The 27,792-nt window shown below is 33.8% G+C and overlaps 1 protein-coding gene across 1 annotated transcript in view; it reads right to left on the bottom strand.

Annotated features, from left to right (window-relative positions):
• Ugt50B3 (UDP-glycosyltransferase family 50 member B3) overlaps positions 1-26,120 on the bottom strand; it is a 126,284-nt gene extending 100,164 nt beyond the window's left edge. Inside the window, exon 1 of the mRNA XM_081772200.1 lies at positions 25,671-26,120. The gene's annotated coding sequence lies outside the window, so the exon portion shown is untranslated. The remainder of the gene's footprint in view (positions 1-25,670) is intronic.
• Between the last annotated feature and the right edge of the window lie 1,672 nt (positions 26,121-27,792).

Here is a 27,792-nt window from a genome sequence, read left to right on the forward strand (position 1 = left end):
ATTGTCGTGATCTATTCGCAATCATACAACGTACATCTTCATACCAAGCCGAGCGGTCTGCGGCGATAGACCATGGCTTGAAGGTCCCGGGTTGAGTCCGGAAGGGTCATGTGTATGGATTTTAACAACATTTGTTTTTTTGTATTGTGTCAGGGGGGGGGAATCGTACGGGATAAAAGTATTTCAGTCTGAAAAAATTGGAGAGAATATCCTCCCCAGGATACTTTCATGAGAGTAAGGAATTAGTAAAAATATAGGATATACATTTTATAGCAGGTTTAAAATTATGGGGATCCTATTTCTTTTCTGTTAATTATGATCTCCAATGTTCGAATTTTGATCATTCTCATTATATTTTCTGCTTTCAACGGAGTTCCATGAATATTATACCAAATATTCTTTAAACTTAACAAGTTCGAGAGGTTTTTATATGCCTGTAAGAAACAATTTCTGAAGATAATTCAGGTCCTAATGAATATTATTCACTATGAAAGGGAAGTATTCCTCTCCTCTCAACATGGAAGCAGAGTGCAATTTCGCACTCTGGTCAGATCAAACATTTCCTCGTAACAAAACGAAGGTCCCCCTGTAAAACCTCTTCACCTAAAGTGTTATTATTAGTATCATAAATTTGCTGAAAGGAAACAATTTTAAGAGTTCGTCGATAATATCTTTGCTTTCTTTGTCCTTCGCCCGCCTTCCAAACGAAGAGGTGAATTTTATAACATGATTGCTGTATAATAAGCAAGCGATTGGTAAAATGGTAAAAGTATGTTTTTATGTGTATGTGTGTGTTTGTGTGTGTGTGTGTGTGAGAGAGAGAGAGAGAGAGAGAGAGAAGACAAAATTTTAGGTGCAAGATGACATACTTCAATTGCAGTTTTCGGTTCATATAGCAAAAAGAATACCGCCACCAGAGAATAAAGACAAGTGTAGTCTGTTCTGTTCTCTTCCGCCATCTCAGCAAGAATTCTCAACTACAGCCTGTAATGAGTGTAGACCTTACCCAGTTTTCAAATTGAATAGATGGTGGTGGTAGTTCGGTTTCTTGACCTTGTAAAAATCTTCCCTTTCTTTGATTTTGTTTGTCATCATTCCTGCCAGAAATAGAAAAATGAGAATTCCTCAGTTTACAGCAAGGGGAATTGGGGACAAGACATTAAGGATGATATTCCTGGAAGTTCATGTATCACGATTGTTTCATTGAATAGACAGAGGACACTTTTCTATGAAGGCTTTCCAACATGTTTTCTCACAAAGGGGATTTTCCTTTTGCAATCTATATGACCACTGGCAATTTCAATCTTGGCCATTCCCGCCAGCGTTTTCATTTACGAGACACGAGACGAGACGAGACATTTCACGAGATGTCCCGTCTCGTCTCGTGTCTCGTCTCGTTTTCGAGACGGGACAAGTAGTCTGTCTCGTCTCGTGTCTCGTCTAAAAGGGTTCTGTCCCGTCTCGTGTCTCGTCTCGTTTGCGAGACGAGACGAGACGAGACACGGGAAATGTCTCGTCTCGTGGCAACACTAGCCAAATACGGGAACTCCCGTATAATACATGAGAGTTGGCAACACTAGTAAAACAAAAAATTCTATTATTGAAGAAAATCTTCTTTAATGACTACACCTTCAAACAGGCGTGGACCCAGAAATTTTTGTTGGAAAGGGTCCACGCTTTGGGGGAAGGTACAGTACTACAAGCCATTTCTACGTGTATCTAGGGGTATTATTCTGCACCCGAAAACACAATAAATAATTGAAAAATACTTCCACCTATATTTTAAGACAAAAATGCTAGAACTAGATTGCTTTTATAAAAGAAAGAGCACAGATAAAGTATAAGATCAAATTTTCGTGCTACATCAATCATTTCCGTTACACAAATATAGTTTTATTGAGAAAGTTTACAAATGTATATTGAGTTAGGAAGTTTTGGAAAGGGTCTGAACGTCGTGGATCCCCCATGGATGCGTCTCTGGTTCCAAATATTATTTTTTTAAAAATAATAAGTATGATTCTAACATAAAGAGAAAGCTTATTATCCGATAATACATCAATTCATATTACGTATTATCAGATTATGGTTAAATCAGAGCATGTACGTACGTGTAAACTGAAATTAATTAAATCTACTTCAACATGAGTGGATGCAGAAAAGTCTTACCTTCACTTGGCATGAACTATCACACAATGTAGGTGTTAAACCCACGATCGGAATTGATAGCCCTTTCTGTTAGCAGTAAACAGAAATTAATTATTCAACGTAATTTTCCTCTTGTATGATTAAAACGTGATGTATACTTTGTCGGCAAAGATTGCTTTCTCCTTGATTTCTGGCGAATCCAATATTTTACGCAGGGTACTTTTATTGCCTTTTGTGTTTCACGCCGGGATGCAATATCGTTGGTTATTCCCAACGTATTAACGACACTAATGCTTGTGTGCCATAATGAATTTCAATGTAATTAAGTAATTTCAAAGTATAAATTTGTGTTCTCATTTGAGTACTGAAATTCCATACACTAAATCAGTAATATGACTGGAAGATAATTTACTTATCAGTAAAGAACACCATTTAACAGAACAATTAGAAGGTATGTCAATTTTCAACTCGTTCTATAAGCTTTAAACAACGGCAGAGGAAGTTAAACTTATTTTTAAGCCTTAATCTCTGCGAGTATTAAATTTGTAAGCTGTATTAAATCCCGCTCTTAACAAATTACACATCCGACTACTTCCAATTTACATGGAGGCAGGTATGTTGTCACCTCTATGACGGAAGAACCAAGTTACAAAGATACAGAATTTTGTTTAAGGAGAGCACATAAAATTTCTTTTAATTTACAGGAATATATCATTCTTTTTAATAAATACACAGCAAGAAATGAAGATGTTAGTACAACTCAATTTTAACACAGCTCATTGGTCCCAGCATAACTATAATTTTTCCATGTTATTTCAACACCAAAAGTCCAGTGTTGTGGTTAACACAGGCCTGGTGTTACCAGTCTGATATAGAATGGCGTGAAAATAACAACTAAGTGATTGAACAGAGAAACGAGGAAATGTGAACAGCACTATGGTGATCTTTCTGTATATATCATGTGTTGTTAGTAACATATCAGCTTGGATAGTGAACGCAAGCTCCTGATACTAATACTATAAAGTTGTATTATTTACCATTGATCAGCCAAAACTTCTAGTTGCTAATGACATTAAATTAATAAAGCTATCACAGCTGGTTCAAAATATCCTGCGTATTGGACATGTAGTTTCTAACATGCACATCACTGTGCATAGAGTCACCCAAATAAATCTTAATTAGCATTGAGAATTTGCGTTAGCTTTTATTTCCATCAATAATAAGGCTATACGCGGAATTTTTGACATTTATACCAAATAACGAACAATATATTATACTTTTCAGCAATATTCCACGAAAATAGGTTGTAGATTACCAGAACTGCTTCCCTCTGTTTTCAGTATTTGTACAATTGTTCTAGATCTATTTCAACCTAGGGTCTATAAAGAGTCTTCAAAATAGGGCTAAGCCAATAATATGTCATACTGCCTTTGATTATTTTGCTGGTCATTGCTCGATGTTCTAATTTCATTCAGAAAGCGTGGTTGCCAAATCAGAATATTAAAATTCCTCTTCTTTGCCAACTAAGTTTTGTTCCTCGTAACAACGTATAGAAATACATATTTATGCCACATACTTTTTATTCCTCATTATTTTCATTTTTGTTAATTTAGAAACTTAATTTTGTAGATTTAGTTGTTTAGCAACTATATACAAAACAACTTCAATGATGTTATTAAAATCACACCACGCTTCAAGTAACCAAGTCAGTTAATTAATCAAACCCACTGGTATTTTAACAATTTAGTCCAATATCTGATAGGGTTAAAGTAGCACCAAACATGCGTCAAAATTTAACACTATTCAGCTAACTCACTACTCATTGTGTTGAACTAGCACAGTCATCTTTTGTTGTGTACTATTCAATTCACAATAAAGAAATGGCGTTTCTTTAGTCAATACATCTAAATTTAAGGCGAATGCGGTTTAGCTTATTTTTCTTAATATTTTCTCCTATTTTTTTTTAAACTTATATTACGATATTAGTGTTATTCCTTTCACTTAGTGGTTAACGTCTACACAAAAACGAATACAAAGTTTAAAGCAATAAGCACAAAAATGAAATAAGGAACTCTTGCTATTGAAGCAAGAGATAAGGACCCGATTCCCGGAAAGTGCAAGATTCAAATTTCATCCTTTACAGGTATACGGTTTATATAACTTCTTTCCTAAAAAGAGCGTTAAACTTTGAAATCATAAGCACTGCAATATTGCCGCTATGACGTGTTCTACGCATTTAAACAAAGTCATAGTGCAGCTAAACCTTCACATTCTAACAAGGAAACAATGTAAAATAGCGGAGTGAGAGAGTGTAAATTGGGCAACATCAATTTGCTAATTCCGTCTTATGTTACTATAAATTTACAGCTCACCAAACAAGAATTACTAGCGGCTCAAAATCTTAAAAAAGATATGTGGTTAAATTCATAAAGCTCCATGTTAGAGAGTAAACTACAAAATCCTCCCAAAATTTGAATTACCTATTCAAGGAAACAAGAAGGACTACCCAAATTTTCAGAGGTACATATCCAGGTACTTTATACCTCAACCAAGTTTTCAGTTTTTGTAATTTCCACAATTTAAGGGGTGATCCTATGCGCCCCTATCAAAATTGAAAGTGGGTCAACCCTCTCAAAATGAAAAGGTGGGGCAATCTACCCCTTCCAAAATTTATATTTGCAATTTGGAACCCATGACCCAGGGCAAGTTCGCTAGACTACGCTACGCACCTCTAAAGCAAAGTTGACTCATAAATCTAATGCTAACAAATCAGAGTCTTGATCAAAGTAAGTAATAAATCCGTATTTACAAATGTGTCCCGAGTTCAGTTTCTGGTGAAAGAACGTTGAACACTTTACGGGAATGCACCTTGAACTACCGTAGATCCAAGTCCCATATAACCAGAAAAGGAACTTTAAACTTCCATTAAACAAACAGAAATGTAAAAAAAAAAAAAAAAAAAAAAAAAATTAGTTGTAACTGACTATAGCAATGCTTGAAAAAGAAGAAGACAAAAAGAAAACTCGGGTAAGCTGTTTTCGGATCATTGCAAACAATAAATCAGCTTAATCCTTTCTTATAAGAGAGAGTTAGGACACTTGAATTTGTGCTGAAAGATTAAGACACACAGTTTTAGCCTATTTGTCGAACAATAGTAATGCGCTTGGTTAATCAAGAAAATAAACAATTAAAAGTTTGGTTAATCCATTTATCATTCTGTTAGTTAGAAGGTTTACTCAACCAACTACTGCATAATAAAGATACATGTTGTTTGAAATGGTATCTATTACTGTGAGGACCTTAAAAAAAGAGTTTTACTTGTTGTAACAAGATATTAAAATATGACTATCGTACATTTTCATCAAAAATAATTAATCTACAAAATTTGGTTGAAAGCGAGAAAGGAATCTTGAAGGAGCGAGAAAGGAATGTTATGTATAAGTATCAAATGAGAAATGTGAACGTCTGTTCGTCTGTACGTACTGTTCGTCTTGTTGACGTGATAATCAAGAGTTTCACATGGGTGTATTTCACCATCACTTTCATTCCAATAAGTGGCATATTCCTCATACTGCATCAATTTTTAGCTCTAAAAAGGAATTAGTTTTTCATTACTTTTCTTGGAAACTAATGTAAGACCAAGTTTCAAGACTCACGCATATTAGATTCTTCAACTTACCGTTTGATGCAGGGGTAAAGTGAGGAGGAACGCGGGGGGACGCCGTTACCCCACTTCCAAAAAATATATCCCACTTACTAAAAATTTATAATAGGTAAAGATAGGCACGGGGGAGGGCGTGTCGTCATCCGTCTCCCTACCTTTTCAGATCCACTTTTACCCCTAAATTGATGTATATCTCCCATCCATAATTTCTTTTTTCCTGAAACGCTAGTATTATAGAATTCACTATTATATACGTATATAAAACCAAAAATACTTTTAATTAGATTTGAGATAACTAAAATTCCAGTTTATTTCAAGAAGAACACAAATAATTTTCCCGTAGAAATCAATGCGCTAACAAGAATTTTAGGAATGATAAAAAAAATGCATCAAAAGATTGCGACCCTGGCCAATGATTAGTTTTTGGATCAGGGGTTACAACATCTTTGAACGGCCCCTAAATCGAGTTTTCGTATTATCTACCGAATAAGCACATCATACTGAGTTAACTGATAGTTTGGGTTTGACTACATTATATGTAGTTCTCCAGATATAAGGCTTAGAAGAAATTTTTGATTGAAACATATTAGATCTTTTGATAGAAAAAGACAAAAAATTGCGTAGAGGGTGTTCAACATCGTTAAATGAAAGGGAAACTCCAATCTTAACGTTCCAGTCTCTAAACTCCAGTCTAAAATTATGCTTTGTAAAGATGACGAATGGTAAAGAAAGTGAATGATAATGGATTAATTGGTAAAATTAATATAACGGAAAGAAATTATAGAATCGTGAGAAAAGCACACAAACACAATGTTCTCCACTACTAACTCACTTGCCCTGGAGTCGAATCGGGAACTCTTCACACTAGAGATGAATATGCTAACATTAAGCCACTAATCTCCAAAATTACTCTACACATTTTGAGAAAATAAACTTATCTAATTGGTACTTTCAGTGCACAAGGAAATCAAGTCCACTTTTGATCATTTTGGACATATTTCACCTTTAAGATCGGTTTAAAGGGACAAGTTTTGCGGATAGATGTCACTACACTCTTCGTATCTCTCTCGTGTATATTTTACCTTTCACATAAATTCACGATTTCTCTTACAAATTTCAACCTAGAGACTTCAAATTTTTGGAGAAGGAACTTCATAACCTATCAAAGGTAACAATCTGTGCCGATTTTTTATTTAAAACTTTCTTAATTGTTTAAATGGTTTGATTGTTAAAATGGATATCCAAATCTTTAACAATATAACTGTTTCAACAATGAATAAAATTCTAAATAAAAAATCGGCACGGATTGTTGTCTTCGATAGGTTATGGAGTTTCTTCTCCAAAAATTTGAAGTCTCTAGGTTGAAATTTGTAAGAGAAATCGTGAATTTTCGTGAAAGGTAAAAAATACATGAGAGAGATACGAAGACTATACTGACATCTACCGGCGAAGCTTGTCCCTTTACACCAACCTTAAGATCTCTATCTGAAGTTCCTTTCAGAGCTTAAAAGATTCATATCCACATATCGTAAATAATTACTATAATAAAAAAAAATTAAAGTTTTCAAGTACTTAAACGTAAACCTATCATAGAAACTTTACACCTTCCTTTTCACAACTTTCGGAATTGTACTTGATCCCCTTATGCTCTGAACACCCCAAGTGAAAATTTGATTATATTTATTTCAATCATATGCCATTTATTAAGTGTACAGCCCGCAGCAAAAAAACCTGCAACATGAGCATGTGAGTTTATTGTGAAGCTACGCCTAACAGCGCAGGGAATCAACATAACGTCTAAGTTTAACGAATCACGCCAGGAGAAACCTCGGCTTTCACCCCTGCACACTTATTTTGGAGCAAAAGACTTCGTCGTTTCACAATAAACTTACATGCTCATGTTGCAGGTTTTCTGCTGCGGACTGTACAAGCATATTAAATATTCTTCATGCATTTTTATGTTGCTTAAAAGAGTTGACTGATCATTACAAATCTTACATATAAATCAAAATGTTTATGTTTGTTAGTTTGTATGTTTATACCGCATATAAATACACACCATTGACTTGACATACTTTTGGCTAACTGTAAGAGACCAAAGATATTTAGTATTTTTTTTTTAATGTTTATCCTAAGGTGAAGAGGGGGGTTGAAATATATTATACTTTCAAATATTTTTTACACACATTATTCATTCATTTTGTTATCTACATATACACCTAAAAGAAAGAGATTTTTTAACGGAAGAACAACGTTGAGGTTCATTAATTAATATTTATTACCCAAGGACTGAGTGATCCATCTTGTGCCTAAATGACAACTTCACGGAGGATTGAATACAAGAGAAATTTTAAGTTACAAATTTCTTGAAACATAATTAGAAAGTATTACAAATAAAACATTATTCTGTATTAAATTTGATACCTTAATTTGTTGAGTATCTAAGTATATTATTTAAGTATTCCATTTCTTCTTATGAAAAAAAAAAAAAACTACATTCTTCTGATGATAACGTTTTACACACCGGTAAATGGAGACAAATACACAAAATGTTCCTGAAAATTTTTACAATATTTTTTAATACAATTCTTATCAGCATGTTGCAATGAATGAATAAATAAAATATCAACATATTTCTTCCATAATCATTGACTGTCATTATTAATCGAACCCCTTTAATCACTTAATTTTAAGGCGAACTTAACTAGTACATATGGTTTTCAAGTGTATGCCAAATTTATCGATTAAGAATTTAAAATTAACAGAGTATCCTAGTTAATAGATTGTTTCTTGTTCTCTCTGTCAGTAGTTAATTGCTTTTCCTACTAAACCAGATCTTTGAAGAGGAAAAACATTTTGTTTTAAGCCCACATTGTATATAGTAACAGCGCTACGATCGACTTCTATCTCAGGTTGATGAGTGTTGCAGAACCAGCTGACGCTGGAATAAAATTATTTTCATAGTATATATAGAACGAATTTTAATCTTTTCTTGTGGGAAAAATTATGCACGAGGACTGCGCTAAACGGTAAATGTAACGGGTTGATGGATACGAAAAATAACTAAAATGACATTAACAAGTTGTATTTCCTGCATCACGAAATCACTAAAATGTTGTTACTTCAACCATTCTAATATTTATTTTAAGAAAGTGATCACATTTATTCTATAACTTGCTAGGTTTTCCTGTAATATGTATGTCCGAAGGCAGGTTCTAGCCCATTTATCTATGCGGCTACTAAAGCCAGTATACGCACGAATAGGTTGGTGCTTCAAAAGGGTATATAATTTGATTTTGAGTTTAGCGTCCCCTTCAGCAGCGAGGCTACATCAGATGTGGACCTACAGAATAACATGGGATCCAAACCACATGAAATTCCACCAGGAAACGAGCCCGGATCTCCTACGTCAAAAGCGTGTGTGTGTTAAATTGCTTACCCAAGGGGAAGCTCAAAAAGGTATATGGAAAATAGGAAATTAGTATACTGAACAGAAAGATAAATTAACGATTAGGATTTGATTTTTTTTTTTTTTTGTATACAATATTTGAGTAGCCTTCTTTCTTGGTTGTAGTATCTAACGTACGTGCCTTTGTTGCACGACTTCCCGAATTCGATTCCCATTGAAGTACCAATTTCACTACAGTATTTCAGCTCCCACTTTAAACTATATCTCTCATAATAGGTAGCCTCGTTGCTGACAAAGGACGAAAGTACAAATCAATTAGTCAATATCCGAATATTTATGCCTTCATTACATAAATCAGGGATGGTCAAAGTGTCGACCGCCGCGTTTGTCTGCGTCACAGAGTCTGTATCGATCATTATTATTGGTTTATGATTCCTTGTAGCTGGCTAGTGAACTTGTAAATAGCCAGGCAGTGATTTTTGAAAAGACAAAAAGTAGCTCTCAATTCTATAAGAATTGGTCATCCCTGACATAGATATTTACATGCTCACGTCAATTAATATTTCTCCGATATTAGGCACTCTAACTTCCTCTATCGTTGAGAATAGAACTCTACAGTAACTTTCGATATAATATTGCTTCCTATATATATAAATTGAAACAATGATTTCATATGATGTTGTACCCTACCAGGCAGCCATATAAACGAAGGACTGGTGTCCTCGAAACACGAGTGTAAAAACTGCTGCAGAAAATAAACTGATTAGAATGTCACAAGAAATTAGGAAATACTAAAGAAGCATAAAGAATAAAGTTATAATTTTAAAAAATGAGAAATCAATTGGAGCCGTTTCTTCATCAGCAATTAAACAACTCTTGTTTTGTAAATATACGTCATGTTTACTTCAGTATATTGTCGATTCCTTCAATCACTTCGCCAAGGTTTCTACTAGTGTATTAACCTCTCTGTATATTTGAGTTTGTTGTTGTTGCTAAATGAACATTGTGCAATGATGTTTGTTGCTAAATGAATATTGCTTTATCTTAATCTCCAAGTGAGCTTAGTTGCAAAAATGATTCTCACACAATCATCGTGAAATTATCAATAATTTTATTGTTTAAGAGTCTAAAAGAAGTGACAGAAAGTATAGTAGAGGAAAGAAAGTAACAAGAAAGTAAAGAATAAAATGGCAAATAATGGTTATTGATTAGGAGGATAATAATGTGAAACCAGGAACCATTGTGTATGTAAACGTAGTTTTCACTAACTGAACTTGGTTACACAGATAGCAGAATACATATGATGATCATGATAAGGATAATAAATCCTAGCAGACATGATCATAGTTTTAGATAATTTTAATGGATATCTTGGGTGGTCTATACCAAGGAATATATATATATATATATATATATATATATATATATATATATATATATATATATATATATATATATATCCGTATATATATATATATATATATATATATATATATATATATATATATATATATATATAGATATATATATATATATATATATATATATATATATATATATATATATATATATATATATATATATATATATATATATATCCGTATATATAGCCTATATAAAAATGTATAAGAAACAGTCGATAAAGTCCAAAATACCCCTCAGTTTGAGGCATTATAGTCAGTATTGGGGCTCCAAGGAAGGGTCTATACATCCTAAGTGACAGAATAACTTGCACTATTTGTCAACTAGACTTGCAGGAAAATCTCGAAGATTCTGTTTCCGCCACTGATAGGAGTTTCGTCTATCAAATGCTGGCATTGATTACTTTCTAAATGATATTTTCGTTTTATACTGCCTATTGCTGCAATAAACACAATTATACATAATTTCTTGTGAGGTTAAAGAAATATATATACACCAAACGATTATTTTACATATGCATATGTGTCAATTGATACAATTATCCATGTAAAATGGTATTTCAGTTTTTCATTGATTCCAATGTTATGCTTGATTTAAATCTAGGTAAATCTAAGGAATAACCTCTGGTAATGACTTTAAATAAAATACTTAAAGTAATCAATTATTAAATGAAGAACTTATCTAGTATCGAGTACTATATACAAAGGAAGAGGTAAAGAATGTGCTATTTGGCACGTTTCTAGTTGAGCATCTTAAACTGGTATCACGTGACTTATTAAATGTAATCATAATTTTATATATATGATCATGTCATTAAATCCAAAAATATACGATAATTTGCCAGTACTGTATCATCTAAGGATTAAGGTTACAGAAATTAAAAGAGATTCCAACAAAACTCACCTTTCTTTGACTATACGTTTATTATTACAATATATGTACTTACTACGTTTAATTATCTTTGTCGGTGTTAACAAAGTTTACACATTATATTCAGCCATGTAATTAACGCTTGCAAGAATACATGCAACGTAATTTTGAAGAGGATAAAAATAACACTGAAGTGCACAAACAAACTTCAGCTCGTAATTAGACAACACTTTTAAAGATTCCAGGCAGCTCTTTCACCTTAACCTTCCTCTAAATTGAATGAATGCATTCTGTCGTCCGTTTGGGGAACAATGAGTCATTATATTGATGATATATGTGTTGATATGTGATACTCATATATATTGGCCACAATAAACTTGATATAGTGTTTTGATCAACTTGCCGTAAAATCAAAATGTTTGTTTAAAAGGAAACAGACAATAATATAATGAGCAGAAAGTAGTAAAAATGCAAATTTTGAAACAAGAATTACACATTCTAAAGAAACTTTGAACAAACAACGTGAAGAAAGCATTTTGAAACATGTAATTAAAAATATTATCTATTATTTGTTATTTCTTGCCGTTCAAGAATTCTCAAGATATTCATAATAATTCAACAAACCATAGTAATGTTATATACTTTTTTTAATGAAATGAATAATATAAGGCAATATCAATCCACACTAATTGAAAATGCATCAAATAATGCATTGATACAGCGATATGTCTCTTATAAGACATGTTTTGCTATGTAAAAGCTTTTTTTTTAGGTCCTTTTCAAATCAGTTCTAATGGATCTAATTTACATAAAACTAGAAATATAAATTCAAATATATTTGTCACATGTAAAAGATATTTGAAACAAGAACTCAGAACACAGATAGCTTTATAAAAAGTTAGTTTCATTTCAGAATTTTTGAAACTACGGTAGACTATGTTAATACAATACTGAAACCGGAAGAAGTAGACTTATAACTTCCGGCTGCAGTACAAAGATTGTGTGAGAGAAGAACCTGTTCATTGGACATTCTTTGCTATGTAAAAGTTTTTTTTTTTTAGGTCCTTTTCAAATCAGTTCTAATGGATCTAATTTATATAAAACTAGAAATATAAATTCAAATATATTTGTCACATGTAAAAGATATTTGAAACAAGAACTCAGAACACAGATAGCTTTATAAAAAGTTAGTTTCATTTCACAATTTTTGAAACTACGGTAGACTATGTTAATACAATACTGAAACCGGAAGAGGTAGACTTATAACTTCCGGCTGCAATACAAGGATAATGTGAGGGAAGAAACCTGTTCATTGGACGCTGAATCCAGATCAAGAACAGCCTCTTACGTCTTGCAATTACTACGATGTAAAAATCAATATTGAAATAGGAAATTCTACTACTTTTAGACTTCCAAATTATGCCATGCTTAAGGCTAGTTTTAGACGGAAACATTTATCGTAGCAAAAATCGTATCATCGATATCCTGCCGTGTAAAGTAACAAATGCTATAGCATTTCGCATGGCATGGCATATCCTATGGCATTTCTTGTCGAAAGAACCTGCTTTATTTCGTAGCATTTTCCACAACATTTCTGATCCGATTGCAACGCCGTGGTGTGTTAAAACGAAGTGAAAGATTTTGTGCCAAATATCCATGCTCTTTGTTTTATGTGGGAAATTGAATTGTAGTAAAGAAAAATGAGTTGAAGTAGGGATGCTCTTTGCCCCACATACTTCTTTGTGGTTCTCGTTTCTTAATATAACCGGCAAGAACTGTTGTTACAGCCACTATAGCTTTAGTTACCTCACGCTTTAGTTTCGGAGTCATAATTGCGCTCTTGTCCAGTGATTTGTCTGCTACGTCACGCTTGCGCTTTTTGGAATCAATTCAGCATCTCAAGGGAACATACCGCCATTACAAGCAACACTCTACCAAAAATGGAAATGATTGGAATTTACTAGTGCTTTCAGTTTCAATACTTATTTTTATACCGGGTGTTCAGAAAGTAACTATGCAGTGCCATGGTGTGGTGTGCTAAGTGACGACATGCAGAAATATGTCCAACTGTGTCTTCAAGAACATGCAGAAACGTGTGCAACTGTGTCTTCAAGTGCAAGAGAATCACTTCCCGCATCTCTTATAACTTCCATGACATTAAAGTTTAACTTCGAGTTAATTTCAGTTGTTTAAAGTGGTTTATGGAAAATAAAATACGGCTAGTTATGAACTGCATAATTACTTTCTGAACACCCTGTAGAGCAAAAATACTAACATATATCGAAAAGTGCTTTTTTTTTTTTTTTTTTTGACAGATATTCAGTGTCCGAAGAATGAGTTTTGTCTGTCCTTTTATCTATCTGTTCAAACTCAAAAAGTTGAAAAACTATGATTTCTGGTTACGACACAGATCGCATAATGGAAAAAATGGAAAGAGATAGCGACAACCAGTTTTTTTTTTTTTTTTTTTTAATGAATTTAGTACTGCAAGAATAAGTTTCACATCTGATTTTATTTCGCTATTACAACCGAAAGTGATAGACATCAATTAACACTTCCGGTTTTCATATTAAGGTGCATTAGAGTCAAGAAAGTAAAAAATAGCGAGTAATGACATTTTGATATGGATTCAGTGTCCGAAGAATATGTTCCATCTAAGATCTCATTCCTCTATTCAAGTAGTTTATAGATGTACTACTTCAAGTTTGAGTATTGAATTCACATCGTTTGGAAGTCTACTTCATTAATTTAGTTTGGAAGTCATAGCTGCACATGTGAAACGAAACTCATTTGTATTCTACCAATTTTGTTCTTTTAATCAAAAGTAGAACAGCGAGTGACAATTTATTTCTACCCCTTGTGATTCCAATAGAGAGATAATATCAGAAATGGAACCTATTTTTGCGATACTGAATTCGTCATTATATATTACAGTGTTTCTTTTATGGCAATCGACGTTAAAACCGGAAATGGTTTTATTTATACCACATCGATTTGAATAAAGGGTTAATGGTTATCCTTAAGACTGAATCGGTTTCAGATAATAATTTCTCGATATATTTTAAAAGTTTTTAGTTGGAGACCTGTCGACAGACAGATATGTATAACTGTTGTATAAGATTTTTAATACTTAATCATAGGATGGTTTGGAAGTTTAAAGACAAGGTTATTCATTATATAAAAAATACTTCTACATTGCTTCCTCTCAAGCTAAGTACGTGTGCTACATGTAGGTTCAAAGTTTATTCTCCTATCACTTGCAGGCAATTGCGGGAGTAATAATCCAAAAGCGAAAGTAATTTCCTCTTTTCTTCCGTAGACTTTTCTCTTAAATTAAAAAAAAAAAAAAAAAAAACTTTTGTAATATCATTTTTTAAACGTAGCAACAAGAATTTTTGAAATACACTTCATATGTTCCTTTTAACATTGGAATAGAGAAAATGTGAAAAGTAAATAGTAAAATTGGATTGATCATATATTGAACACATATTTTATTACTATAAGCCAACCAACATTAATCCGTGAAATTATATTAGATTTGTCACATATTAGATAAGTTTTAGATAACATCACTAAAATTGCAGCGAGCATATTTCGTACAATTATTAATTCAATAAGTCACACGAAAATTATGGTAACAGTATGTCAGTGACAGAGAAATATATAGCTGTCATCTTGATCAAAGGTCTTGCATAAAAGTGGAAATTCACATATTATACTCTGCTGTATGTACGGGTAATATTGCACTTCTGTGCTTCGCTCCCGTGAGAACTGTTTCACATATAAATCTCAAATGTGCGTCGACTAATTTATGGATAGAGGTTAAGAAGGAGTCATTCACATTCACGGATGATGAACGATACTTTCTTTCGTCTATCTCAAGAGAAAATAAATCTATCAAGATTCTTGGTGGTGGACGTTAAAGAAGCGCATAAATTAGAGTAATCGTAATAGGCCTGAGTATTTCTGTCAATACTTGCAGCAAAACTTCTATATAGAGATGTCTAAACTCTCAACTCTGTGTGAGCACGAGTTCTATAAGGACATAGAGAGCCAGAGCCTGAGTACAATTCTGAGCGAACACGAACACTAACCTCCTTGAAAATAGAATTTTTGCTCGAAGGAGTATGAATACGCAAGTGAGATAGTGTGAACTTTATTTAAGAATAGTGAGCGCGAGTCCCATTACGGATAGTGAGGACAAGCCCCATTAAAGGTAGTGAGCGCGAGCCCACGCAAGCCCTTGTGAGCATGAATCTTATAAGTGAATAGCAAATGAAAGCTCAAGTTCAAACCCGAACCAGCATGAGTCCCGATAAGGCTAGTGAGCACGAGCACGAGTGAGTACAAGCCTCATTGAAGAAGCGAGCCCGAGTCTTTAGTGAGCGCGACTCTCATTGAAAAAGTGAGTTCAAGATCGAACGAGTTCAAGTATGAGCGAAGGAACCTTATTTAAAATTAATGAAAGCAAGGCCCTGGAGAGTAGTGAGTCTGAACCCGTGTAAGCCCATATGGGATAGAGTCCTATAAGTAGATAGAGAGCCAGAGTCCGAGTACGACTAAGCGTGAACTTTAATGAGGATAGTGAATACGAGCAAGATTGAGTGTGAGCCTCATTGAGAACAGTGAGTCCAGTCTTTAATGAGCGCACGATCGAGTTCGCGAGAGCCTCATTCAGCATAGTGAACCCGAACTCGAACGAGTGCTAGTTTGAGATTAGTAAGCAGGAGCCACATTGAGGACAACGTGCCTGAGTCCAAGAGAAATACGATGGCAAAATAACCATCTCTGTAAGTAAACAACACAATCAAATACTAATCTCCTTATTTCGAGTTTAACATTACCTTGTGGACATCTCCCGTTGTGCTCTTGTATATCCTAGGATAAACAACAAATGAAAATGTAACTACAATATTGAGAACCCCTATTATCATTTCCGCCATCATAAGTCTACTGCCACTATCTTACAGGTTTCCTTTCAGAAGATTACGTAGGAGGGGGTCAAATTGTGAGAGAGCTGCACTGGGGCATTATTTGCTAAAGAACATGCCTTAAAAAAAAAAAACGTAATCGCAATTTAACTTCTCCTACCTCGGGAGAGGAATAGTTATCCTACTCCAGGAAGAGAGTCAATGCTATCCGAAAATATGTCTGAAAGAAACAATGCTCACGGAAATTGACAGTTCATATGAATTGCAGTCTTCAGGGCATCTCTTTATCGTTTAGAATTTAAATGACTGATTAATATGGTCTTAAGATCTTTTTTTCAGTACCAAACCTACAGTACATAATATGATACCTACTGCATAAAGCAGGATCCGAACCGCTGCACACGGTTTTATCCTAGGCTGTATGCCTTGAACAAGGAATCAAACTCACAACCACACACAGAAAGAAGCATGCGTTATCCATGAATTATAGTCTTCTTTCTGTCTCTCTCATTTTCATCCCACCACGCCCCTCAAAATACAATTTCTTATATCTCAAGTTCTGAACACTTTCTCATTTGTATGCTGTTGTACTCATCTAAATATGTTCTTACAACTTGTTGAAAGCATATAAAATGCATTTTTTTAAAAAATAAGTTGTGAAATCACAAATGTAGGTGAGAAATGCTCAGAACTACAAATATCTTTGAAATATCTCCCACCATATTGTAACTGTATTATTTTGAGCATTGGCATTAGGATTGAACATTAGCAAACTATTATTTTTCTTCATTTCTAAAATATCCTTAAAAAAATAATTGAAACAAATCTAGCAGTGTGATTACCCACAAGCTATCGTGAATGTATATTGTAATGTTTCTTAAAGATTTTGTGAGAGAAAGAATCAAGCATCGCTTCTACGTTATTTAAGATACAGGAAATACAAGGAAAGATAAATGAAATGTAATAATAAACCTATAGCAATTACAGTTCCGAAATAAATACAAGTTTTATTTGGCAACTTTACCTCTATTAATTTCCCTTTATTTAATTTTCGCGAAGGCAACACAGTGGCTCAATAGCACAGCCCTCACTTTTAGTGCTAAGTGTCCTGGATCATTTCGAGACCATAGGAGTTTGTGAGGAATAACATTATGGTTAGGATTTTCTCAGAGGTCTCCGGTTTCTACCCAGTTTCTTACTCCACAATTATTTTTGTTATCATTCATTTACATTAATCCCTCATCTTCTTTAGTCTGCAGAGTAGCAATCGTAGGATGTTAGACGAAAGATCATACAGTATAATTCTTGTTTTCAATATACCAACACGAATTCTTTATTATCTTTTAAGAAACTTCTAGCTACTCCATGATATTCCATGAGCATAATAGACTGCGAAAATACAAGAGGACACAATTGCTTTGTAGTAGTACGCTCAGCAGTGATGTGATGTGTTCCTGGTTCGCTTCTTCTAGGCCATATGAATTAGTGGTAAACAACATCGTGTTCGTGGGTTTTCTCGCGTTTCTTTCATGTTCTCTCACATTTTCATTCCACTAAATTGTTTCATAAACATTCACTTTGCAGTAATCATCTGCCTTCTTTAGCCTGAAGGGCATAATCGTGGGACGTAAACCTAGAAATTTCTTTTCTCGGAATTTACAAGAAAACACAACAGTTTATTTCATTCCAAACTAACCCCGATTTTTTACCTCATCTAATCTGCATACTACGTTGCACATAACTAACCGTACTGTGGTAGAGTGTCAATCAAAGTAGTAAGTAACAACGATAGAGGCTTTTCACTTACGGCAAGTGGCACACCAATAATGGCAGAATACCTATAATGATGGTGATGATGTGGCTTCTGGTGCTGTAGGTTGCATTGCATGGTTTGTGCATCCGCCTATTTTTCTAACTTCAAAGATATCATTTCAAAGTTTTCACAGTATTAAATAATGTTTCAGTAAAAATAAAACTTTGCCCTTTAGCACAAAACAGTAGGTATATTGATGCATTTCTCGAAAATACACGTCAGAAAACGAAACAAGAGAGAAAGAGAGAGAGAGAGAAAGAGCTTAACAATTCCAGTTGGAAGACGCATTGCCACCGGCTTTAATAACATTGAACATACGGCAGGGAGCTCACCGCATCCACACTTTCATCGCTCATATCCTTCTATATTGTCCCCAAGCAGTTGCAGCAACCTTGGCAACTGTCACTCATCTTTTGTAATAATTATGAATTCCTCCATTCAGCTGCACTTCGACTCAACCACTCGTTGAAGGTGTAGGTGTTACGTAGGCTGCGGCAACTTGAAGATCGAAAACAAACTCGCAAAAATTAAATAAATAAATAAATAATAGAGTGAGTATTGTTTAGTGTGCTTGAGGTTTATAATACAGTTACAATCGAAGAATCTATTCGGCTATTCTATTGCAAATGTGTGTGAATGTTGTAGCCTTTTCATTTTTAGCCCGTGAATAAAGTGAAACATGTTTGAACATTAAAATATACGCCAGTATCAGAAAAGTAAAAATGTTAAACAGTTAGAACAGGTAACAGACAGATTTTAATCAGCAGGTAACAGAAAAATTTGCCATTCAAAAACAACGAAAAACTTATTTAATTTTTAAATAAGGTATGATTTCTTACATCAAATAATTTTATTTAGCTTTGATCTTGTGTATATATACGTGGTTGTTCTTTTTTTCATGTTTCCGTAACGTCTTCATTCATGCATTACAGCACATGCTTTATTCTATTTATCTGTTGTTTAACATGAAGGTAATGGAAGTTCTGCTTGTAACTAACTTACATAAATACAATGAGCAGTGATTGTTTACTTTCTTTGTAAGTAAACAGAGAATATATATCAATAAAGGTAAATGTACTGTACATAAATCAATAAACATAACACTAAAGCTTGAGGGTACTTTCTTGTTCACATTATCTCAATATTATGTGGGTAAGAAGCAAGAGCGGCCGCATTAGGGATGAAGTGAAACTCGTGTATAGGCATCCACCTTTGATATTCCAACCGATGCTTTTACAGACCATTATCAGCTACTGGCTATATATTTTAACCTAATAAATATATGTATAGTATAAACAAACTACCTTTTCCCATTTCACACGTTTTCTGAACTATTTTCCTTTCTATTAGGATATATCTATCAGGAAATTACCCAGAATATTTTTGTCAATACAGACAAAAATTTTCTTTCATATCAAACGATGTTCCTTATACGAATATGGACGATACAGATTGTACAGTTTGTTCAAAAAATACTGGCCACCCACTTCTATTTCAAAGGCCATATTCTAGCAACCGTACGTTGGAATTTTAGTACTTTGACTTGACTTCATGTAAGTTTTTCAAAGAAATTTCAAAGAGAAGAAGGTGGTGAAAGTTTTTGTTCCTTCTTTGCTTTAACTAACTAACTAACTCACTCTATGGCATATGGAACCCAGAGGCCATAGCTTCATAAAAGCTCTCTAACGAATTTTACCTTTAGCCAACTGGATCCAATTTCTACTTTGTATTCCTGTTTCTGCCAGACCCATCTTAATATTGTCCTTCCATCTGCCCCTAGGTCTCCCTAATGGTCATTTTCCGATTGCTCTTCCAATTAAGACTTTGAAAGCGTTTCTACTTTCTTCCATCCTAGCTACTTTCTTCCATCCCACCTAAGCCTCCTAGACTTGGTGACCCTAACAATATTTAGTAAACCGTATAAATTATGTACTTCCTCGTTATGAAGGTTCCGCCATTCCCCATTCCCGTTCCTCTTCGGTCCAAATATTCGCCTCAGGATCTTGTTCTCAAATACTTTCAGTCTAAGTTCTTCGCTCAGAGTAAGAGACCATGTTTCGCAATCATACAGAACAACAGACATGATTATCGTTTTATATATTTTAAGCTTCTAATTCCTCGACAGAATTCGCGATGACAAGAGATTTTCAACTAAATAATAACACGTATTCCCTGCTTTTAGTCGACTATTAATTTCTTCGTGAATATGATTTTCGTCTGTTAATATGGATCTAAATATTTGAAAGTATCCACTTTACCAAACTATTATTTAATATTTTAACGCATCCATAATTTGCCGTATTACGGTTCCGACGCACTTCCGTGTATTTAGTTTTCTCTGCATTTACTTCTAAACTCAAGTCACTGTAAGGGTTTAATAAGACCTCTGCATTTCTTTCTATTGTTCCCTATCATCCCGTATTAAATTTACATCATCAGCGTACGCCATAACCTGATGAATACCGTTCAACTCTAGGCCCTGGTTGCTATCTTAGATTTTCCTTATAGCGTATTACAGGACAAAGTTGAATAATAATGGCGACAACGCATCTCCTTGTTTTAGGCCATTCTCGACGTGAAAACTAATGGACAAAAATTTTCCTACCTGGACCTTACTTTGGGATTCATTTAAAAATGCCTTAATTAACCTAATCATCTTTTTCGGTCTCCAAATTGTGTAAGGACATTGTACAATGTTTCTCACCTGACCGAGTTGTAAGCCTTTCTAAATTCAATAAATAGTTGATGTACCAGGATATTGTATTCCAACTTGTTTTTGAGTATTTGGCGAATGGTAAATATTTGGTCGATAGTTGATCGATTTCGTCTAAATCCTCACTGATAATCTCCAATAATTTCATCTGCGTATGGGGGTCAATCTTGCTAATAGAATATTTGAAAAGATTTTATAGGATGTTGATAGAAGAGAAATGCCTCGATAATTATTACAGTCTGATTTGTCGCCTTCCTTGTGAATTGGATCAATGATTGATTCTTTCCACTCTCGTGGCAATTCTTCCTTGTTCCAGATAAGAAGAATAAGTTTGTGTATCTTGTACCACAATGTTTCGCTCTAGCTAAAATTAACTCAGCCGGAATTTTGTCTACATCCGGAAATTTGTATTTCTTTAATTTCTTTATAGCGTTTTCTACTTCTATTCGGTTGGGTTCTGGAACATACGGTTCTGCGATGTGTATCTCCCTTTCTCCACGCATATTAGTTTTTGACTGCGTGTTAAGCAAATCGTCAAAGAAATCTTTCCATCTATTTAAGATGCTATCCGTATCAGTGAGAACTGTTCCGTCAGCTTTCTTTAATATATAAGCACGAGGTTGATAGCCTTTCTTAAATTCGTTGATCCCCCTATTCATGTCCCGAATATTTTTATTTTTACTATTATCTTCCAGTTCCTTAATTTTAGCTTTCAAAAAATCGCGTTTCTTTGTTCTAAAATTTTGGAACAAAGTTTCTCGCTTGATGTCTACTAAATTTTGTGCAGTTATTTCATTCGGATTTAGCAGCCAAGGTTATTTTGCCAGTTTTCTCTTCTCTGTTAGTTTAACGCATTCCTGGTCAAACCATGGTTTGTTCCTACTTCCTTCCTTGCTTTATTTTTAAAATTTTTTAGATTATTATTATTATTATTATTATTATTATTATTATTATTATTATTATTATTATTATTATTATTATTTACAAAATTATCCCTATGACATTATAACAAATATGATTTGTGTAAGAACCATCTCATAACTAGGATTTTCATCATCGGTGCGAGGACTCGTGTTTAATTCTCAAGTTGAATACGTGTGAGCACACTTACTTTAAACTGTACTACAATGTTTCATGTAACTCCAGTTTTTTGAAGAAGACGCTTAACTTCAAACAAACGAAAAGGAACGTTATACATATGCTTAACTTTTTGTGATCTATTGGTTCATTTGGGTTACTGCAACTTCGGTAATAAAAAAAAAAATAATAATAATAATAATAATAATAATAATAATAATAATAATAATAATAATAATAATAATAAAGCTGTTAAGTGAACACCTCACGATTATGTCCTGTCAGCGGTGGAAGAGGGCTTCTAAGTGTAAGTAACTTGCACATATAAAAAGTTTGATAATCACAAGTGAAGGACGAAGCGAGCATAACTCGAGAAAACCTTTCAACACGTTGACTGTTTACTAATGATCTCAAATATCTGTGATTTTGTGTATAATTGGTTTCAAGAACTCAGCCTTTATCAAGTATCTATTACACCGTCATAAACTTTTAATTTTGATATGGCGTTATAAAAGCTGGTTAATTAAGTATAAATGGAACTGCACACCAGATGCAAGTGAAGTATGTGCAGTTTCATTTTTTTTAAGCGTGAAACACCCTTATCATGTCACTTGAACGATAGAAAACTTTTTGTTGGTACGCTATGTGTAGGCACAAATTTTTCGTTATTTCTTAGAACTCGATTTTAGCGCAAAGCACGAAAGTAAGCCTCACGCCTTGCTCCATAAACGAAGGAAATTTCGAACAGTTACCGGTAATGTTTCTTCTAAATAATGTAGTTAATGTGGGAAGAAACTAGAAACAATAAACGTACGTCATTTATTTGATTTGGTTTTTGAAAGTTACTTTCATATATGAAATGAAGTCTTACATTTAACGTTCCATGATTATGCCGTTTACTCTAAAGGAGACGGAGGAAGAATGATTATGAAAGACTTGATGGAATAAGAAAATGAGAAGAAACGGGAGAACTTAGAGAAAACACACGACCTGGGTTCGAACCAAGGACCACTCGCACCAGACACAATTCTCAACTATTCGTTTCGAATTTTTGACAAGTGAAATTTAAAACTCGGAACACATTTCTTTCCTCAATAGAAGCGAGAGCCCTATGGTACATAAAAGAACGGAGAAATTGATAGCGGAAATTAAAAAAAAAAATAGTTATTTTCCTGACTGTTTCTGTCCGTTTCCAACACAGCTACAAATATAAGCCTACAAATAGTTTGGAAGGCGATCCATTAACACAAGTTAACGATCAAGGATCAAAATCGGTTGCCACACTCGGAAAGATGCGTAAAAAACACTTGGTTATATTTGACTATTGGGGACCATTATTTACTAATATAGAACATTTTTCTTCTTAGAATGCCAAAAATTAAAATAAATTCCTAATTTTTGTGCCCTCTCTGTTGGTCTAGTGACTAGCACGCGTCTTTGATGTACGGGAACCTGTGTTCGATTTCGGGCAAGAGACCTTTGAAATTTGAAAGTATTTCGTTGGTTCAGACTCTATCTCAAACTATAAGTTCTATCTCGTGTAGCTTCGATGCTCAAGGGGATGCTGAACTCCTTGACAACCAAAGCTAAATTTTGTATTTATTATGGGAAATCGAAAATTCAATAGATGATATTAAGTATCTACAGATTATATAACTGTAACTTATCTACATATTTAATGTCTACAGATAATAAATTTATCTGTAGATAACAGCTATATTGTATTTTTACATCGCAGAGAAATCAAATGGGTTTTTGAGTATCACAAATAAGGAAAATACATCAAACCAAGTGAAGTAAACTGACTCATGCCAGTGTGTTAAATCTTCCTTTCATGTACCTGATGTTCTGCGTGTCAAGAGGCTCAAATAATGAAAACATACGATCGTAAAATAATAACGTGTGAGGAAATGAAAGTACCTTCGGAGAAATCCACATAAACAGTGTTGGTTCGTGAAGCACTAAGCTCATATGGCGTGACCTGGGTTCAAATTCACTGTTCTTGACTCTAAAAATGTAATCTTCGTCATTTGTGCCACTACAGATCCATTTAGTTCTATGATTAATGGTCAGACTTACCTTATTGTTTTCTTTAATGCTTTTTCTAAACTAATTAGAGTAATCGTGTCTCAGAAACCCAAACTATTGTTTCATGCTTCGGTCAAGATTGCGATACTATAGAATGAACTGTATAGTCAGCTCAGACAGTGCTTCAAGGCATGAATACCGAACTTGTAAAAATCTTTACTTTTTGTGGAAGCATTTCTGACTTCATTTCTTGGTGGAATCCTAGTCAGTTTTACAGGGTATGAGAAGCGCTGGTTACACTCAGAAACTATTAATGAAACTAGAGTGCAACATCAGGATCAATGGTAGAGCGCTCATCTCTATTGTGTGGGGCACCTGGTTCGATTCCCGCTTGCACCAAGTGCGCTTTGTGGTTGACAAACACCGTGCGTCACTTTTTATCGGCGTTTTCCCTTTTCTTCCCGCTTTCTTCATTCCACCATTCATTCATTAGCATCATCTGTCTCTCTTAGTCTCGGTATATAAACATGAGACGTAAAACTAGAACTTCCATTTCATTTCATTCACCAGAATAAGAATAATTCTTAAGAATTAGATGTCCCATCTTATCTTCTCACATAGGACCAACTATAGTGCTATTTAACAGCTATGCTCGCAGATTTGAACTTTTCAGTTCGATATATTTTCACAGAAAGGATACAGCAATGTAACATAAGTATTTATTTAAAAAAAAAAAAAAAAACTATGCTGATACTTGCTTTTACTAATTAACATCAAATCGGGATGAGAACGTTTCTCTCAATTATAAGTCGATTACCGCCCAACTAATACTTTTCGAGGGATTTGGAGGATTTGTGTTTTGATGAGGGAGACAAAGATGAAACTGCGTTCTGTCGGTCCCGGTAGGATCGATCCCGGACTCTGACAGTTTTTTTTTTGTTTTTTTTAACATTCCCTCACTTCTCCAAGTGAATACTCAGCTGATGCTCTCGGAAGAACTTATTTAGCTTTAGCTTTCTTCTGAAATTCCTTTCTTATGTTTCAGTATTATTTCCATTGTGAAATTGCTTTCTAACGATATAGTGTACTACTATGTTACTAAATATAATATATATATATATATATATATATATATATATATATATATATATATATATATATATATATATAGATAGATAGATAGATAGATAGATAGATAGATAGATAGATAGATAGATAGATAGATAGGATAACCAGGTTATCCTCAGAGAAATGAGAGAAGAAAACACACAAAATTAATTTTCGGATATAGAAAATGCAACTAACACGAACAAAGCAAATTTTTGAGACTATCTCGTATATCCCCAATATTCCAACATTCATAAGCACAGCAATAACTTTAATTATCGGAACTTACTTTCAAACAATATTATAGAGTTCTTGAAAGAAAACATATAATATTTCCATGCTATGTTTATAACTTATATCACACGTTGAGTGTAACGTATTACACAAAGGATTAACCGAGTAATGCTGACGAAAACAACTAATTAAAACTCATTAGATTTGGTTGAGTAATTACGGAAGTTTGTAAATGATAATTATTTGAAACAACTTACCTTTTCGCTAAACTTCTCTCCACCACAAATATATCCGTTCACTGTTAACTTTTTTTTTGTATATTCTTTTTTAGTAGTTTGTAGTTTGTTATTTGAGTACACTATTGGCTCTTTTTGAAGTCGCACTAGTTTACAGACGCAAACACCGTTAGAGCGTTGAACCAAGACCCCGTATAAAACACCTAGATTATCAGTGGCCTGCACTGGATTTCAGTACAGCTCTCACTCACTTACAAGAGTCACTACCTGCACTATAAACTAAAAAGCAGGAATGACTGCTCTCCACAAACGGACAGACTCCTCGCGGAGAAAAAGAAAGTTCTTGTTGTGCCCCACACTCAGAACAGACCGGTAACTTTCTTCATTTGCTGTTCGTATCGCCACCGTCTACTACATTTTATTCAGAAATTCCCTTCTCCTCTTCTCCTGTATTGGATACTCTCTTCCCCCCTACCTTTCATCATTTTGTTCCTTCTAATCACCCGTTTTGTTTGACTCACTGGCGATCAGACTGGGAGAGAGAGAGAGTGAATACATAATAAGTCCTTGGGACAGTGTTACTACCTATACCGTTTCTTTTTCATTACTTTTATTTTCATCTGTCTACATGCGGGTCAAAAGCATCTCTTTCGATCACTCGCGCTACTATCCGAAGGCGTTATGATTATTATCCAATATTTTGTCCAAAAGTGGCAGGTATGTCTTTCGTATGGGAATAGGTGTCTTTATAAAAATGAATGCTTCCTGTGTGTCTTGATGGAAATATGTGCTTATTATGCAATTGTCCATATACCTAGGTAGGTAACACTCCTATGTAGGTGTCTTTATTAAAGCACTTGCTTCCTGCCTGTTTTCATGAAAATAGCTGCTTTCTGTCTTTACAGGAATAGGTAGTTCCAGTGTAAATGTCTATTGGAAAAAGAGTGCTCCCTATGTAAGTGTGTTTATGGACATACAGTAGATGCTGCCTGTGTTTCTATGAGAATAAATGCTTCCTATGTGTCTTTATGCAAATAGGTGCTCCGTATGTAAATGCCTTTGAAGAGGTAGGTGCTTAATTGTGTCATTATATGAATTGGTGCTTCCTGTAAGTATATTTATGAAAATTTGTACTTCGTACGTAAATGTCTTTAGAGAATTAGATGTTTCCTATGTCTTTATGAGAATAGATGCTCCCTGTGTAAGTGTATGCTAATAGGTGCTTCTATTTAAGCGTACTTATGGAAATAGGTGTTTCTAGTGTCTTTATGGGAATAGATGCTTCATATGTGTCTTTTTAAGAATATGTGCTCCCTATGTAAGTGTGTTTATGCAAATGAATTACTTCGGTGTATTTATTTGTCTTTGCGTGACCTTGCTTTACATGGTCCCAGATCAATTACCGATGAACACAGATTTTCGTTATTGTTCCATATTCGTGAGACAAATGGTGAGCTATTTGAAGTAAAGATACTTGCCTAATAAAGGTCCATACCTGGCATATTCAAACTTGGAATAATATTTTTTTTTTCAATTATTGTCAGCCAAATATAGCAAAATTTTGCTTTTCAGAATCTAGGAAACTTGAAATATTACAAAACCGGAATCGTATCAATATGTTTAGTCAAATAATTTTATTGTAGTTCGGCTACGTTAGGATAGTGTTCAAGTAAAGACGAAAGATGCCTAGTACCTAAATAAACAGGAAGTCTCCTCCAAAAGCAAGACATCCAATCCCATTACACTTTAAAAATAAGTTTAATAATAATAATAATAATAATAATAATAATAATAATAATAATAATAATAATAATAATAATAATACATTTATTTATTTATTTATTCATGATGATAGAGACCACAGCCAAGGCCAAAATGGTCATATATACAATAATATCCAATAAAAGAAGATTACGAGAGAAATATAAACAAAACAAAACAAATTAAAAATACATCAAGTCATCACGACCAAATACAAAATAAATAAATAAAATAAATAAATAAAAAATTTACACATAAGTTTGATACAAACTAAATTATAAAATAAAGTTACAACATAATATCGATTCAACAACTATTAAACTAAGCAATATGTATTAAGAAATTAAATATATTGAACGTAATAAAAAATAAACAAATTATA

Source organism: Thermobia domestica, chromosome 9 (assembly GCF_964235325.1).
Source record: "Thermobia domestica chromosome 9, izTheDome1.hap1.1, whole genome shotgun sequence".
NCBI lineage: Eukaryota > Metazoa > Arthropoda > Insecta > Zygentoma > Lepismatidae > Thermobia > Thermobia domestica.